At 46.8% G+C, this 18,619-nt stretch overlaps 1 protein-coding gene across 1 annotated transcript in view; it reads right to left on the bottom strand.

Annotated features, from left to right (window-relative positions):
* The window catches only part of LOC131702136 (uncharacterized), a 283,941-nt gene that overhangs the window by 207,932 nt on the left and 57,390 nt on the right, over window positions 1-18,619 (bottom strand). The window lies entirely within an intron of this gene.

Consider the following 18,619-nt stretch of genomic DNA (forward strand, 5'->3'; position numbering starts at 1 on the left):
GAAAATTAATTAAAAATAAGAACTGAAATAGCTTGGTTGGATAAATGTCCACCCCTCTTGTAATAGCAATCCTAAATTAGCTCAGGTGTAACAAATCGACTTCAAAATCACACACCAAATTAAGTGGCCTCCACCTCTGTTAAATTGTAGTGATTCACATGATTTCAGGATAAATTCAGCAGTTCCTGTAGGTTCCCTCTGCTGGGTAGTGCATTTCAACGCAAAGACTCAACCAATAGCACCAAGCTTTCAAAAGAACTCCAGGACAAAGTTGTTGAATGGCACCGATCAGGGGATGGGTATAGAAAAATATTAAAGGCCTTGAATATCCCTTGGAGCATGGTCAAGACGATTATTAAGAAGTGGAAGGTGTATGGCACCACCAAGACCCTGCCTAGATCAGGCCGCCTCTCCAAACTAGATGACCAAGCAAGAAGGAGATCAGAGAGGCTACCAAGAGGCCAATGGCAACTTTGCAAGAGCTACAGGCTTTTATGGCCAAGACTGGTCAAAGTGTGCATGTGACAACAATATCCCAAGTACTCCACAAATCTGGCCTGTATGGTAGGGTGGCAAGAAGGAAGCCATTACTCAAGAAAGCCCACCTTGAATCCCATTTCAAGTATGCAAAAAAACACTCAAGAGATTCTGCAAAAAGTTTTGTGGTCTGACGAAACTAAAATGGAACTTTTTGGCCTATATGCAAAGCGTTAGGTTTGGCGCAAACCCAACACAGCGCATCACCCAAAGAACACCATCCCTACTGTGAAGCATGGTGGTGGCAGCATCATGTTATGGGGATGTTTCTCATCGGCAGGGACTGGGGCACTTGTCAGGATAGAAGGGAAAATGAATGGAGCAAAGTACAGAGAAGTCGTTGAGCAAAACCTGCTGCCCTCTGCAAGAAAGATGAAACTGGGACGGAAGTTCACCTTTCAGCATGACAACGACCCAAAGCACACAGCCATTAGTCTTGAATTGCTCTGTGTGTCCCAAATTAAAAAATACCAGATATGTGCACATTTGAATCGTTTTTTTAGGTGTTTACTAATCAAAGGTAAATTATCAATTTACCTTTTTATTATCAATCTACTGGCAGCCTATATTTTCTTACTCAGCTAAAACATAAGTAACCAGTGCGTCCATCTCCAATAGGTCACAAATCAACACAAAAGTCAAACACTGCCTGAAATGTTTGCACGGTGTAAATCGTCAATAGCTAAATTAATAGGCTAAGCGCTTCTTTTGGTTGCCTCGCGGCGCTGTCTCTGCCGTCTAATCAGCATACGATGTCCTGCATAATATGAGGGTCGCTATGTTGGGCTAAGTTAATACAAAAATGTGTACAGGGCAGTATTAATTAAATTTGCATACATAGTAATCACCAGTATCTAGTTGCGGTCAGTAATACAGTCTTTGCAGTGTGCGACACCCAGTTGGGAAAAACTCAATTGTGACGTCAAACCAAAACTGAGTACAACTGATCACAGAATCTGTGCATACTCAGATGAGATGAGTAGGGACGGCTTGAGTCGGGCTGTGTGCGGTGAGCTTAAGAAGATGGCCCTTTATTTATTTATTTATTTACTCATTTATTTTACACAAAGATGCTCAGTCTTCATTTTATGGCCATTTCCCAGGTAAGCTGTTTAAAGCTCTAACTGTACCTTCCTATCTTCCTAGCACAGCTAAAAAGTGGAAGAAAAAAGTTGCATACAAACTAATCTAATACAAAACTGTGGTTAAGAAAAACAAAGATCACTAAAAATATGTTGACATCTGAGGTGCCTTCTAGCTACAGAAAATAGGAGTGGGCACGATAAAAAAAAAAGATTTTGTTTAAAAATAAATAAATAAATAAATAAATAAATAAACAAACATAGCCTCCAAAGCTTAAAGTACATACAGTGTATGTTTTGTTTTACAGTTTCTGCAGTGGTGTTTTTGCCCATGGAATCTATTCAAGTTCACTGTACTGTAATTTCCCTGCCTGCAGAGCTAAAAAGCAATTTGAATTCAAAACCAAAAAAAAATAAATGCTGACATAACAGTGAGTCAGGACCTGCAGTTGTGTGATGACTCAACCGCTTTTCTTTTTCTTTTTTTAGATTCTACTTTTCTGTGAATAGTTTTTTTTTATCCTTTAACAGACATATTAGATATATTTTGGCATCTGTATGGTTCTCTATATTGAAGATTAGCTAAATAAATATACATTTTTGTATGTTTAAAAAACAAACCTCCTGAATTAGTTAGACCTCTAAGCATATGGAACTTTAACAAAAAGTTTTGCATTACAATTTTGACTGAGTGTTGTGAATTCATGGATGTTGGCTTCTCCACCTTATGCTATAATTGTAATGTTTAAAATTATATATATATATATATATATATATATATATATATATATATATATATATATATATATATATATATTATATATATATATATATATATTTGCTTGCTAATGCTTTCTCTGTACTTTTGCAACAGGGCATTTAATATTTAAAAATAATATGAACACTTTTGCCACTCACTATTTATGTCCAAATGATATGTGAATATACTTTAGAAAGATATCTATCTATCTATATCTATATATATATATATATATATATATATATATATATATATATATATATATATATATATATAGGAACACCTTCCTAATATTGAGTTGCACCCCCTTTTGCCCTCAGCACAGCCTCAATTCGTCAGGGAATGGATTCTACAAGGTGTCGAAAGCGTTCCACAGGGATGCTGGCCCATGTTGACTCCAATGCTTCCCACAGTTGTGTCAATTTGGCTGGTAGTGGATCTCTACTCCAAATAGCTCGTTCCATCTCATCCCACAGATCCTCAATTGGATTAAGATCTGGTGACTGGGCAGGCCACTGCAGTAAGCTGAATTAACTGTCCTGTTCGTGGAACCATTCCTGGACAATCCTAGCCTTGTGGCATGGGGCATTATCCTGCTGAAAAAATCCATTAGCAGATAGATACACTGCTGCCATGAAGGGATGCACCTGATTGGCAATGATGTTCAGATATCCTGTGGCATTCAAACGTTACTCCAGTTTTATCAAGGGGGCCCAATGTGTGCCGTGAAAACACACCCCACACCATCAAACCACCACCACCAGCCTGCAATGTTGACACGCGGCAAGATGGATGCATGTACTCATGTGGTTTTCTCCATACCCTAGTCCTCCCATCAGCATGAAACAGCAGGAACCGGGATTCATCAGACCAGGCAATGTTTTTCCAATCCTCCAGTGTCCAGTGTTTTCGTTCCTTAGCCCACTGCAACCACAGTTTCTTGTGTTTTGCTGAAAGAAGTGGAACTCTGTTAGGTCCCTGTCACAAAGACGGCCAGAGTGGGTGGCGTCAGACCAGACAGGAATACACAGACAGAGACGGTGGTGATGATGAGCTGAGTGCAATGGCTGCACTCAGCGTTTATTAACAAATAAAAGGTTTTAAACGGTACACAAAACAGGACACGGCACTATACGCCAAAATAAAGAGACAAACAAAACGTACTACACTTAACAAACGGTGCACGGAGACAAACAAACACGGTGAGTACAAACACTTATATTTACGATCTCTTTCACTTTACTTTCCTACTTCTCCTCACCCGTTCTCCACTCTCGAACACCCAACCACAAGTGACTAAAACGTGCATCTATATATACTGTTGTGCTGGGATTCAATTACTAATTAATTACTCACTTGAATCCCAGCACGTGAATTCATTACGTGCAACCCCGTGCCACACATTATACACATTTTATCTGCACGTGAAGTGATGTGCCATCCTCGTGCCTAAATATAATTATACACTTTAAACACACGTGAAACACAGACCCGTTTATATCCCGTGTACCAATCTATACACCAACATTAACATACGCACCCATACATACATACACAGAACACACAAATGCACACAGGGGCGGGGCACTTTGCCACATATACCCCCCTTGTGCGCAGCACACATGGCCTCAACGGCCACCTCCCCCCTTAAATACCCAGCAGTCCAGGCCAAAGTCTCGGGCTGGGAAGGGAGGCTTCAGTGGGCCCATGGCTGGAAATGCTGTCAGCTCTCCTGCCGGTAGTGGCACGGCTGACAGCATGCTGGTCCCGTCCTGCAGCGAAAAAGCTGCGGGGGCAGGTGGTCCCCCGACCTCCCCCTTCTTCATAGCCGGCAGCTCCCTCCTGTGGGGCTCCGGCCACAAGAACTCCTGCAGCGAAACTGCTGCTGGGGAAAGTGGTCTCCAGACCTCCTCCCCCTTCTTCGTGGCCGGCAGCTCCCCTTTCTGGGGCTCCGGCCACCGTACTCCCTGCGGAGGTACGGGCAGCAGAGGCAGCTCCTGCTCCTGTGCTCCGGGCGGTGGCGGAGGCAGAGGCAGCTCCAGCTCCTCTGCTCCTGGCGGTGGTGGAGGCAGAGGCAGCTCCAGCTCCTCTGCTCCTGGCGGTGGTGGAGGCAGAGGCAGCTCCAGCTCCTCTGCTCCTGGCGGTGGTGGTGGCGGAGGCAGAGGCAGCTCCTGCTCCTCTGCTCCTTGCGGTGGTGGTGGCGGAGGCAGAGGCAGCTCCTGCTCCTCTGCTCCTGGAGGTGGTGGAGGCAGAGGCAGCTCCTGCTCCTCTGCTCCTTGCGGTGGTGGTGGCGGAGGCAGAGGCAGCTCCTGCTCCTCTGCTCCTTGCGGTGGTGGTGGCAGAGGCAGAGGCAGCTCCAGCTCCTCTGCTCCTGGCGGTGCTGGCTCCCTCTGCTGTGGCGGCTGGGCATGTGCGCGCCGTGCTGCCTTCAGCAGCATAGCGAGAGGCTGCTGGGGGACACCAGCATCCTGCCCTTCTCCCCCCAAAAAATTTTCAGGGGGTTGAGCCTGTAACCCCTCCCCTTCCGGCTCTTGGGGCTGAACCAGCAGGCATTTTCCCTCTGCTGGTGGCTTGGGTCCCAGGGCTGTGGAAGCCCCGACTTGCCTCCCTTTGGGCTGTGGACGCACCGACTCCTCCCTTTTGGGCTGTGGACGCACCGACTCCTCCCTTTTGGGCTGTGGACGCACCGACTCCTCCCTTTTGGGCTGTGGACGCACCGACTCCCCCCTCTTGGGCTGTGGACGTTCGGGCTCCCCCCACTCAGGCGTAGGACGTTCGGGCTCCTCCCACTCAGGCGTAGGACTTTCGGGCTCCTCCCACTCAGGCGTAGGACGTTCGGGCTCCTCCCACTCAGGCGTAGGACATTCGGGCTCCTCCCACTCAGGCGTAGGACGTTCAGGCTCCTCCCACTCAGGCGTAGGATGTTCGGGCTCCTTCCACTCAGGCGTAGGACGTTCAGGCTCCTCCCATTTGGGCTGTGAAGGCAAAACCAGCAGGCATTCACCCTCTGCTGGTGGAGATGGGGACAGCAGGTACTCCTCTGCTGGTGGTCCTGCTACCTGGGCTGCTGTTCCATTTATGGTTGCCTCCAGGTAGCTGAGGACAAACTCCACACCTTCCTCCAAGGTGTTTGGGGTGTGTTCCTCCTGATAGGCCTCCCATCTCTCACTGTCCATCATCCACAGGGCCCGGACGACTATGGGCAGAGACTGGGCCTCCAGCCCAGCATTCTCTAGGAACCAGCCCCGCAGTTTGATGGCGTCTTCTGCCATTGACTTTTTTTTTTTTTTTTTTTTTTAATCCAGACCCCTCCTAGTCTGACGCTTGGAGGCGCGGCTATCCCACGAAGACACCACGTGTCACAAAGACGGCCAGAGTGGGTGGCGTCAGACCAGACAGGAATACACAGACAGAGACGGTGGTGATGATGAGCTGAGTGCAATGGCTGCACTCAGCGTTTATTAACAAATAAAAGGTTTTAAACGGTACACAAAACAGGACACGGCACTATACGCCAAAATAAAGAGACAAACAAAACGTACTACACTTAACAAACGGTGCACGGAGACAAACAAACACGGTGAGTACAAACACTTATATTTACGATCTCTTTCACTTTACTTTCCTACTTCTCCTCACCCGTTCTCCACTCTCGAACACCCAACCACAAGTGACTAAAACGTGCATCTATATATACTGTTGTGCTGGGATTCAATTACTAATTAATTACTCACTTGAATCCCAGCACGTGAATTCATTACGTGCAACCCCGTGCCACACATTATACACATTTTATCTGCACGTGAAGTGATGTGCCATCCTCGTGCCTAAATATAATTATACACTTTAAACACACGTGAAACACAGACCCATTTATATCCAGTGTACCAATCTATACACCAACATTAACATACGCACCCATACATACATACACAGAACACACAAATGCACACAGGGGCGGGGCACTTTGCCACAGTCCCCCATTCGTGTCAAGGTACGACGAGTTGTGCATTCTTTTATGGGTCTTTCGGCATCAATGTTGTACTGGACTGTCAATTGACTAACTGTAGCCTGTCTGTTGCTCTGCACAATTCGTGTCAGCCTCCTTTGGCCTCTTTCATCAATGAGCCATTTTCGACCACTGGCCTGCCGTTGGCTGGATGTCCTTTGGGTGGTGGACCTTCCTTGATACACACGGGAAACTGCTGAGCGTGAAAAACCCAGCAGTGTTGCAGTTCTTGACACACTCAAACCGGCGTGCCTGGCACCTACTACCATACCCCGTTCAAAGGCACTTAAATCTTTTGTCTTGCCCATTTACCCTCTGAATGGCACACATACAGTACACAATCCATGTCTCAATTGTGTCAAGGCTTAAAAATCCTTCTTTAACCTGTCTCCCCTTCATCTACACTGATTGAAGTGGATTTAACAGGTTACATCAATAAGGGATCATAACTTTCACCTGGATTCACGTCGTCAGTCTATTTCATTGAAAGAGCAGGTGTTCCTAATGTTTTGTACACTCAGTGTATATATATATATATATATATGTATCATTTTTTTTAAGGCCTAAAATTATTTTGACATCTGAGACAAGGGTGTATTGGTCAAACAATGAACATATATTGTTCCAGAAAACGTAGGTAACTGTAGGTTAGGCAGCCCAGAGTGGCATTTATAGTGTTATTATACATGCTTTGTTCAGCCTGTGTGTGTGTATGAGTGGCCGTTTGTACCCTTGGAAGCAGGAAGAGCTTACTCAACTCCTGAATCAGTTGAGCTCATTTTAATCAGGTCTTTCAAGTCTAGTAAAACTTGGAAAATTACTGCATTTAAAATACTTACCGTACATTTGTTGTACAAAAGTCTCTTACGGGAAAGGATTAAGGTGTCTGACTGCTCATCTGACACTTGTAAGATGTTTCTTTACTATAACATGATCTCTTATGATCTGATAAGAAAAACTGAAAAATGAGGAACCATATGAGTTTCAAATTTGACATTGAGGAGTTGTACTTCTTCTACACTGTTTATAAAATGTCAGTAATATAATGTGAGTAATAATATAAAACAGGCAGCAATTAATCACTCATTTCAGAGTATTTATATGAAACACTATCTGTTTAACACATTTTAAAATATGACCTTGTGACAGGCTGGCTTGTGGGGTGACTTCAGACCAGGAAGAAGTACACAAACAAAAAGGCACAAGGGCAAAAGTAAAGGTTTTCACAAAATACAAATAAAAAATAAACACAACCAGTACCTTTGTTGAAAACTTGGTAGCATTTCCTTGCTTACGTCTGTCTGTCTGTCTGTCTGTCTGTCTGTCTGTCTGTCTGTCTGTCTGTCTGTCTGTCTGTCTGTCTGTCTGTCCAACATACTCCACCCAGACAAAGGATTTCTACTGGTTTTTATAGTATGTGGCTGGAGCCCAATTAATCAATAATTAACAATTACCTAATTAAGGCTCATTCAGCCACGTTCTCACATGTATTTCTGGCAGGGAGGAATTTAACCCCCTCCCTGCCAATCCAAAACAAACAATAGCAAAATAATAATACTACTACTAATAATAATAATAATACAAACAAACACACACACATACAATGAATATAGTAAGTATTCACCCCCCTTGGACGTTTTCACAGTTTGTTGTGTTACAACCTGAAATCTTGATGCATTTAAATGGGATTTTTTTTCCTTTGATTTACACATCTTACTCAACACTGAAGAGGCAAGAGAATTTTTATTGTGAAACAACAGTTAATGAAAAATAAAAAAAAAATGAAATGTCTTTAGTTAGATAAGTATTCACCCCCCTGAGTCAATACTTGGTAGAACCACCTTTGGCAGCAATTACATCTGTGAGTCTTTTGGGGTAAGTACCAGGTTTGCACATCTGGATCGTGCAATATTCGCCCATTCTTCTTGGCAAAATTGTTCAAGCTCTGTCAAGTTGGATGGGGAATCGTTGGCAGACAGCAATCTTCAAGTCTTGCCACAGATTCTCAATCGGATTCAAGTCCGGGCTTTGACTGGGCCACTCTAGGACATTCACTTTCTTATTTTTAAGCCACTCCAGTGTCTCTTTGGCTGCGTGCAGGTTTTCCTCAAGGATTTGCCTGAATTTAGCTCCATCAATTTTGTCCTCTACCCTGACAAGCTTCCCAGTCCCTGCCGATGAAAAGCATCCCCATAGCATGATGCTGCCACCACCATGCTTCACAGTAGGGATGGTGTTACCTGGGGTGATGTGCTGTGTTGGGTTTGCACCAGACATAAACTTTGCATTTAGGCCAAATAGTTCAATTTTTGTTTCATCAGACCACAGAATCTTTTGCCACATCTTTTCAGAGTCTCCCACATGCCTTTTTGCAAATTCCAAGCGGGATTTTACATGGGCTTTTTTCAGAAATGGCTTCCTTCTTGCCACTCTTCCATACAGGCCAGATTTGTGGAGTACCTGAGCTATTGTTGACACATGGACAGTTTCTTCCATCTCAGCCATGGAACGCTGTAGGTCTTTCAGAGTTGTCATTGACCTCTTGCTGGCTTCTCTGACCAATGCCCTTCTTACCCGGCTGCTCAGTTTGGGAGGACAGCCTGCTCTAAGCAGATTCTGGGTGGTGCAGTATACCTTCCACTTCTTAACCCTTTGTGGTCCTATGTCGGACCTGGTCTGACATTGCAATTTTCCCTTTCCGGTCCAAAAAGACATAGCCCCGGCACCAGAGATAACACGGACATAAACAAACAAGATAGCTGCTTCTGCATCCAGCTCTCAAAGAATATCACAGACATTTGCAGAGCTTTTGTTAGATATTATAGTAATAAAATAATGACTTGGATCGCATTACTGAGGAGTTTGGTGATAAAACGAGTGATCAGGAGATGATTTATCGGTATCTTTGCTGTTCCCGAGTGGATTTTAAATGATAAGGAAAGTGTTCCCAGGGAAATGCTGCTTGTAAGTGGCGGCTGCTCTTACCAGATGTTGCTACTAACAACGTCTACTGTATATTTACTGTATATATATATAAGAAAGGGCCCTCTTGTGCGCAGCACACATGGCCTTAATGGCCTCCTCCCCCCAGGGGATGCCGAAATGGCCTCCCCAGGCAGTGCAGGCTTGGCAGCAATTCCCCAGGAGGTGACAGCTGGAGTGGACCCTCCGACAGCAACAGCTCCAGACCCTCCGACAGTGACAGCTCCGGACCCTCAAGAGGCGACAGCTGGAGTGGACACTCGGGAGGAATGGGCGTGGCATCTCCAGGCGGTGTAGGTTCAGCAACCCTGGGCGGTGCTGGTGCCGACGAGAGTGCGGGAGCCTCTGGCCAAGGAGGCAGCAGCCATAGCTCCCTGTCTTTGTCTGGTGATGGGTTCAGGACCTGTCGTGGTGCTGGGGTTGGCAACTCTGGCGGTGGCTGCGGTGGTGCTGGCCCTCTTCACGGCAGCTGCAGCCGGGCTCACAAAGGTAGTAAAATAGCCAATCAAATAGCACACATGATCTGTTTCCTCATGCACACAGCACACATCATTTTGATTAGGACAGCAAATAGAAGGCTAGTTTAAACTATTTATTTTACTTTGTGTAAAATTTTAAATCAGTAGCCAAAAAGTAGTTGAAGATGTCACGGAAACGAAAGTTGGAGGCGGAGCACAGAAGATTCTAAAATCATTAGTCAGATGATTATTTGTTCAATGAATAATTTTGATGGCAAGGTAATATGTCTGATTTGCAGTGCAACGGTTGCAGTTATAAAAGATTATAACATACAACGTCACTATGACACTCTGTACAAAGTCACATATTTTGCTTTACTGGAAATGAAAGAAGCTATGCAGTCTCAACTAAAGGTTTTTCTGAAAATGAGAAGAAAAAATGAAAGTGCTGTGGCTGCCATGAACTACAAAACCTCAGGAAAGGACTGGATTCTGCATCAACAGGCATTACAGTGCCTTGCGAAAGTATTCGGCCCCCTTGAACTTTGCGACCTTTTGCCACATTTCAGGCTTCAAACATAAAGATATGAAACTGTAATTTTTTGTGAAGAATCAACAACAAGTGGGACACAATCATGAAGTGGAACGAAATTTATTGGATATTTCAAACTTTTTTAACAAATAAAAAACTGAAAAATTGGGCGTGCAAAATTATTCAGCCCCTTTACTTTCAGTGCAGAAAACTCTCTCCAGAAGTTCAGTGAGGATCTCTGAATGATCCAATGTTGACCTAAATGACTAATGATGATAAATAGAATCCACCTGTGTGTAATCAAGTCTCCGTATAAATGCACCTGCACTGTGATAGTCTCAGAGGTCCGTTTAAAGCGCAGAGAGCATCATGAAGAACAAGGAACACACCAGGCAGGTCCGAGATACTGTTGTGGAGAAGTTTAAAGCCGGATTCGGATACAAAAAGATTTCCCAAGCTTCAAACATCCCAAGGAGCACTGTGCAAGCGATAATATTGAAATGGAAGGAGTATCAGACCACTGCAAATCTACCAAGACCTGGTCGTCCCTCTAAACTTTCAGCTCATACAAGGAGAAGACTGATCAGAGATGCAGCCAAGAGGCCCATGATCACTCTGGATGAACTGCAGAGATCTACAGCTGAGGTGGGAGACTCTGTCCATAGGACAACAATCAGTCGTATACTGCACAAATCTGGCCTTTATGAAAGAGTGGCAAGAAGAAAGCCATTTCTTAAAGATATCCATAAAAAGTGTCGTTTACAGTTTGCCACAAGCCACCTGGGAGACACACCAAACATGTGGAAGAAGGTGCTCTGGTCAGATGAAACCAAAATCGAACTTTTTGGCAACAATGCAAAACGTTATGTTTGGCGTAAAAGCAACACAGCTCATCACCCTGAACACACCATCCCCACTGTCAAACATGGTGGTGGCAGCATCATGGTTTGGGCCTGCTTTTCTTCAGCAGGGACTGGGAAGATGGTTAAAATTGATGGGAAGATGGATGGAGCCAAATACAGGACCATTCTGGAAGAAAACCTGATGGAGTCTGCAAAAGACCTGAGACTGGGACGGAGATTTGTCTTCCAACAAGACAATGATCCAAAACATAAAGCAAAATCTACAATGGAATGGTTCACAAATAAACATATCCAGGTGTTAGAATGGCCAAGTCAAAGTCCAGACCTGAATCCAATCGAGAATCTGTGGAAAGAACTGTAAACTGCTGTTCACAAATGCTCTCCATCCAACCTCACTGAGCTCGAGCTGTTTTGCAAGGAGGAATGGGCAAAAATTTCAGTCTCTCGATGTGCAAAACTGATAGAGACATACCCCAAGCGACTTACAGCTGTAATCGCAGCAAAAGGTGGCGCTACAAAGTATTAACTTAAGGGGGCTGAATAATTTTGCACGCCCAATATTTCAGTTTTTTATTTGTTAAAAAAGTTTGAAATATCCAATAAATTTCGTTCCACTTCATGATTGTGTCCCACTTGTTGTTGATTCTTCACAAAAAATTACAGTTTCATATCTTTATGTTTGAAGCCTGAAATGTGGCAAAAGGTCGCAAAGTTCAAGGGGGCCGAATACTTTCGCAAGGCACTGTATGTGGAAAAGCTGCAGAATTAGAACACATAATGAACATTGTTATCAAGTGTGTCAGAAAAGAAGTGCCAAGTGTCCGGACAGAAGTCATAAAAAGATACATTTCATAGTGGTACTGTTTACTATTTCGTATTTTCACAGCTTGTTAGCTTGTTAAAAAAGTTAAACATGCTAAAACTTAGCATTATTCATCTTTTTTTTACTGTTTGAGATTTCCATTAAAATATAATACTCTTATATTTCCTCCATTATATTACATTTGAGATATTGAGTTCCCTTTAAAGTCAAAAATAACCATCAAGGTATGGGATATCGCCGTCAGGCAGTAGGAATTGGCTGAGCTTTATAGCAAAGCTGCCGATAGGCCTCTGCACGAGCTGACGTGTAAGCCCGCCCCCCTGGAAACTTACATTATCCAGCGCGCAGAACACCCTTTCTCTTTTGCCTTCAGCCTATGTAGGACATTGAGCTGGTGAGTTTTCTCTCTGAGAAATTTACATCACTGATTGTACCCCTTCTCTGAGTTGATTTCAGTGTTCACTCTACTGAGCATTATATATATATATATATATTTTATATATATTGTATTTCACTTTCACGCTTTGCTTCGTCATTGCGTTCTTTCCGTGTTGGCTCTTGCCGTCCGTCTTTCTTACATATTAATATTTTTTATTAATATTGATATATTTTTTATATATTTTGGGGTTTTTGGTATTGTCTGTTCTCTCCCTTAGGTATAGAATAGAGTTTAGAGGACACGTTGCACGCCTGGCTAGGCCGCGCAATTCTTTGCAGCCTCGGTCTCGCCTGCGGCAAAACCCTGTGTGGAGCCTGCTGCTAGCAGCCACTTCAATAAATACCACCCACGGATTGTAACATCACACCGCGTGGTTGCTGTATGGCTGTTGCCACGTTACAGATATTGTTTGCACTATTAGTGCGGCTGCAGTTACTCTAAAAAAATAAAATAAAAAAATAAAATAAAATAAAATAAAATAAAATAAAATAAAATAAATAAATAAATAAATAAATAAATAAATAAATAAATAAATAAACACAAATATTTTTCCCCCATACAATATACAAGGAAGACTACCGCCAACTGCACTTTTCAGTTGGCCCTTTCAACACAGGTAAGCATAGCACAACACCATTGTCTTTTAGACTGAGACACTGTACTAGCACTTAGCATCTCCGCTCTGCGGGTCAGCTGACGTTTCAGCGTCTAGTGCATAGCGTCTTGACGCTCAGTACATGCGCTTCGGAGCATAGCGCTTCGGCGTTTTTCAGTGTCAGCGCCTTGGCGCTTTGGTGTAGTGCTTCTGTGCTTGGTGCACTTGGGGCTCGGTGCACGCACCTCAACACTCAGTGCTTCGGTGCTTGGCGCTCGGTGCTCGGCGCTCGGTGCACGCACCACGACGCTCAACGCGTTGGTGCTTCGACGCTCGGTGCTCAGTGCCTCGACGCTCGGCGCTTCGGCGCTCGGTGCTCGGTGCACGCACCTCGACGCTCGACGCTTCAGTGCTCAACGCTCGGTGATCGGCGCCTCGACGCTCAGCGCACACACCTCGACGAGTCGGCGCTCGACATTCGGTGTTCGGTGTACGCACCTTGACGCTCGACGCTTCGGCGCTCGGTGCACGTATCCTCGGCGCTCGACGCTTCGGTGCTCGTTGCTCGACGACTCGACGCTCGGTGCATGCACTTCGACGCTCGAAGCTTCAACACTCAACGCTTCGGTGCTCGACGCTCAGGACTTGGCGCAACCCATTGACACCCGACACTTCGGCGATCGGGGTGTTTAACCCTTTGCGGTCCTATGTCGGACCTGGTCCGACATTGCAATTATTCCTATCAGGTCTAATGTCGGACCCTGTCCGACATCATCAAAAAGACGCAAAAAACGGGTTTTTAGTCGTTTTTTTCTACGGAAAAAGCCGAGAAAACCATTCAATGGCAGAGTGGGAGCAACAGGAGCCGAGACAAGCCAAAAAAAAAGGGTGTATCTCATGAATAGTCATACTTGTCCCTGGCATCAGAAAGGGGCGGTCATAAGGAAACAAGCTGGATGGTACTGCATCAGCGCTCAGAGAATATCACAGACATTTGCAGAGCTTTTTTGAGATGTTATAGTAATAAAATAATGACTTGGATCGCATTATTGAGGCGTTTGATGATAAAACAAGTGATCAGGAGATGATTGATCGGTATGTACGACTATTATTTTTATTATTATTATTTATTTATTAGCATATGTGAAAGTTATAGCGAACAAAAGGGTGGGGCAGGGCTGGAGATGCCTAGTGAGTGTTTTATTGATATGCAGGGCCTTTTAAACCCATTTGACTGTGGAAAAAATACTTTTAAGCAGCGCGTCTAAAATTAACTGCGCTTGTGAAAATAAATTGGACCTGACACGCCTGACGCGCACGTAATAAATTGACTGCAAAGGGTTAAGAATGTCTGGGTTCCACCATTGCGTCACCTGCGAGTCAAAATTGCCGGCGAACAACCCTCATGAAGACTGTGTACCGTGCCTGGGACCAGAGCACGCCACAACTGCCTTGGCAGACAGGTCGTTCTGCACGTTGTGCGCTAATTTTCAGCAGCGCACTCTTCGAGGAAAGCAGTTGGGAGCCACTCCCCCTCCTCAGGTTCGTCTCACACACTGTCTGCCCCGCCGTCGTCTACAGCGACTCCGCCTGTCAGACTGCAGATATCCAGGAGCCCCTCCCAGCTTACAGCTGGTCAGAGGTCTACAGACCATAGACGTGCCCGGGAACGTTCTCCTAGCCCGTCTATACAACCCCGAGGTCCCTACCCTCGCAGGGAATGCTCTTGCCGGTCACGGTCTCACTCCGTGTCACTCCACCGTAGGGGACACTCCCGTTCCCCTCATCGGGACAGACGTTACAGGGAGAAGTCAGGCGTGGCGGAGCTCACGTCAAAAATGTCCCAGTTTATGGACGTGATGATGGGTCAGCAATCGTTGCTCATGTCCCTGGCAAACATGGCACCATGAGCCGATTGCCAACCAGCCGGCGTTTCTCCCACAGCCTCTGTCCGCCCCGGTTGTCCAACAACCCCAAGGGATGTGGGACGTAGATGCCATCTCAAGGGATGCTTCAGAAGGGGAGCCTCTCCTTGAGGAGGACAGTGTGGAAGCTGAACTAACCTCCCAGCACTCAGAGCAAGACAGTGAATTGGAGGTGCTGGACACCAATGATCCCTTGTGGTCACTGGTGGAGCGAGCAACTCGCCACCTGGGGATTGAGTGGCCAGCCGTGGAACTACCTCGGCGGTCACTGTTTGAGTCGCCGTCTGCATGGTCTCCACAGCCCAGGATGCTCCAGGCCTTCCCTGATTTTATTAAGGAGGTACAGTCCACCTGGGGGGCTCCAGCTTCTTCAACGGCAACCTCGCGGAAGGCTTCCACGTTTGCCATGCAGGGAGCGAGTGAGGCTGGACTGGCGTCCTTCCAACCAGTTGATGCTGCCTTTGCAGCCCTGGTTAGAACGCCGACGCTTTCGGGTCTGGCTAAATATCCTGCATGTCCTAATAGACAGTGCACGGAGGTTCATTTAAAAAAGGGATACTCAGTGGCTACAGAGGCGGTTAGGTTGTCCAACGTGGCCAGCCTCCTCACAGTTTACCAGGCGGCGCTGGTGAAAGATCTCCCGGAGCACCCATCGGTGTCTCTTCGGGCGGAATTGGCAATGGTCGCTCAACTCCTTGTTAAGATAGCCCAGTTAATGCACGGTCTCAAGGCAGGAGCATTGCATCCCTGGTAGTGACCAGAAGGCAGCTCTGGCTCTCGCAGGCGAGAGTTCAGGAGCCTGACAAGGCCCCATTATTAGATGCTCCTATTACACCAGGGAACACGTTTGGCCCAGCAGTTGAGGAGATGCTGCATCACTCTGCTAAAGCCTTGGAGGCATCTCAGCAGATGGCGAAGATGTGGCCACATAAGCCCTTCCAGCCTAAATGCCCACAAGAGCACCAGTGGCGTAGAACACCACCGTAGCACCAGCCGCGCCCAGGGTTACTAAGACCTCTCCCTCAAGTACAGCAGCGCACGGTCAACCTCCATTTGTAAGACCGCAGCGCGTGGGGTGGCGCCCTAGAGGAGGTGGCAGACAGCGCCCTCGTGGCTCTGGCCAGGCCCCTCGTGAACGAGCGCAGCCAAAACAGCACTGAGGAACCCAGGCAGCTGTTGACCCACCCCTACACTGTCCCACAGCTCCAGTTCTGGCAATATTGCACCGACGACATCTGGGTGCACAAAACTATACTCACCGGGTACACCCTTCAGTTCCGGTTAAACCTCCCCCCCCCCCCCCTTTCGGGGAGTGGTGGTAACTGCAGTGAGGGACTCGGTTCAGTCCTCAGCTCTGAATGTGGAAATACAGGCATTGCTCAGGAAGCATGCCTTTCAACAAGTAGACCCTGCTCTGATCGATCAGGGGTTCTACTCCAAATACTTCCTGGTGCCCAAGAAGGACAGCGGGCTCCGTCCTATTTTAGATCTGCGAGTACTGAACATATACCTACGGCTGTTGTCGTTCAGGATGCTTACGCACAGGCACATCATCCAGTCAGTCCGACAAGGCGACTGGTTCACCACCGTGGACCTGACAGATGCGTACTTTCACGTTCCCATCTGCCCGGGTCACAGGAAGTATCTGCGGTTCGCATTTTAGAGCAGGGTATATGAGTTTTGTGTCCTTCCATTCGGCCTGTCACTAGCTCCTCGAACCTTTTTGAAATGTATGGATGCTATTCTTGCTCCTTTGCAGGCTCAAGGTGTCCGACTGCTGAACTATCTAGACGACTGGTTACAGATCATCTTCGGCGGCTAGGTCTGAAGGTCAATTCAGAAAAGAGCCGCCTCATGCCGCGCCAACAGACCGAATTCTTGGGTCTGTATCTGGACTCTGTGTCCATGGAAGCGACCCTGTCGACACAAAGAGTTGCCTCGATGGAGCGGTGTCTCTCCCTATTCAGGTTGAGAGAAACAGTCAGCATGTAGCTGTGTCAGCGCATGCTGGGGTTGATGGCTGCCACCTCGCAAGCCCTTCCTTTGGGCTTACTACACCAGAGACCTCTGCAGGCCTGGTTCAATGCCTTCGCGCTGCATCCGCGAAAAGACAAACACCGCAGGTTGAGGGTATCCCGAACCTGCTGGGAAGCGTTACGCTGGTGGAAAGTTCTGTCGAACATCCACCAGGGCGTACGCTTAGGTCCCATCTACCAAAGGGAAGTCATCACTACCGACGCCTCCAACCAAGGTTGGGGAGCAGTCTGGAACGGGATAGGGACCCGTGGAGTGTGGTCAGGACCCTGGAGGTCAGCCCACATCAACGCTCTGGAACTCAGAGCGGTGGACCTAGCCCTTCGGCACTTTTTGCCGATGCTTCTAGGCATGAACGTGTTAGTGCGGTCAGACAACTCCACGGTTGTGGTATATATCAACCGCCAGGGCGGTCTATGGTCCCCCGGTCTCCACCAGATGGTAGCGCGGTTGTTGCTATGGGCACAACCGCGGTTAACCTCTCTTTGGGCGGTTCATCTACTGGGCAGAGTCAACCACGCAGCAGATCTCCTATCCAGAGGAGGCCCTCTTGCGGGCAAATGGTGTCTTCACCCTCAGGTAAAGCGCATTTGGGAGTGGTTCAGCACAGCGCAAGTAGATCTCTTCGCTTCGCGAGAGACCACGAACTACCCCCAATGGTTGTCGGTGAAGGACTTCGACAGCCCCCTAGGAGTCGATGCACTGGCTCACGAATGGCCGCCAGGGCTCCTATATGCATTTCCACCGATTCCGATGCTCCCCGCCTTCTTAGAGAAGGTCAGGGTAGAGCAAGCGACAATGATTCTGATCGCTCCTCGGTGGCCTCGGAGAATATGGTTCCCGAGTCTGGTGCAGTTGCTGCACGGTCGCCTGAGGGAGCTTCCCCTGCCAGCGGACTTATTGTCCCAAGCCCAAGGAGGGCTATGGCACCCGAACCCCAAGCTCATGCAGCTATGGGCTTGGCCCCTGAGCAGGAACGCCTGTCAGCCTTAGGGCTCTTGACAGCGGTGATTTCGACCATTCAGAGTGCCAGAGCGCCCTCTACTAGGTCACAGTATACGTACAAATGGCAGTTGTTTCAAGATTGGTGTCTAGCTGAGGGCCATGACCCAATATCCCGCCCTATGGCAGTAATATTACAGTTTCTACAGAAACTGTTAGATGAAGGGAAATCTCCCTCTACACTTAAGGTATATTTAGCCGCCATATCGGCTTGCCATGTACGCATTGACGGTTTATCACCAGGTTGTCATTTTCTGGCATCTCAATTCCTAAAAGGCGCAAGACGCTTGCGACCTCCTAGGACGACCAGTTTACCGTCATGGAGCCTTGACGTGGTGCTAGAAGCCCTTACCAAGGCACCATTCGAGCCTCTCCACAGTGTGGATATGAAGCTTGTGTCTATGAAAACAGCGTTTTTGCTATCAGTGGTATCAGCCAAACGCGTGGGCAAGTTACATGCACTATCAGTGCATTCATCATATACTTGTTTAGTAGGAGACAGTTCTAAAGTCTCCATGCGTCCAAATCCGGCCTTTTTACCCAAGGTCATATCCCCGTTTCATATGAACCAACCAGTC

The sequence above is a fragment of the Acipenser ruthenus genome, chromosome 2 (assembly GCF_902713425.1).
Source record: "Acipenser ruthenus chromosome 2, fAciRut3.2 maternal haplotype, whole genome shotgun sequence".
In the NCBI taxonomy this organism is placed as follows: Eukaryota; Metazoa; Chordata; class Actinopteri; order Acipenseriformes; family Acipenseridae; genus Acipenser; species Acipenser ruthenus.